The sequence below is a fragment of the Penaeus monodon genome, chromosome 29 (assembly GCF_015228065.2).
Source record: "Penaeus monodon isolate SGIC_2016 chromosome 29, NSTDA_Pmon_1, whole genome shotgun sequence".
NCBI classification, from domain to species: domain Eukaryota; kingdom Metazoa; phylum Arthropoda; class Malacostraca; order Decapoda; family Penaeidae; genus Penaeus; species Penaeus monodon.
Genome location: NC_051414.1, coordinates 37,552,554 through 37,552,841, shown reverse-complemented (window position 1 = coordinate 37,552,841; position 288 = coordinate 37,552,554). Strand labels below are relative to the sequence as shown.

Genomic DNA, 288 nt, shown 5'->3' with positions numbered 1-288 from the left:
AACTCACCCCCGCCCAATTTTCCTCTCCCCCTTAAGGCAACTAACCCATTCTCCGAAAAGACGTAGCGATTATGACCTTTTAAGGAATAAAAGAAAAGAAATAAAATTCCGTTTTCTCTTTCCTTATCTATCTCCCATCTTTACTGGCAACCTGTTAAAAAAGTCTCAAAAATAATAAAAAATAGAAATAAAAAATATCAAGACCCAGTAGACTTTTCATTTGAAATTTAAAATTTTTCCCTTCTGTTTCCTAATCATCTTCCCCTATAATCCCCCCCCTTTTGAGAG

The 288-nt window shown here is 35.1% G+C and overlaps 1 pseudogene; it reads right to left on the bottom strand.

Moving 5' to 3' along the window:
* The window catches only part of LOC119591863, a 2,607-nt pseudogene extending 2,558 nt beyond the window's left edge, over positions 1-49 (bottom strand).
* Positions 50-288: the final 239 nt, after the last annotated feature.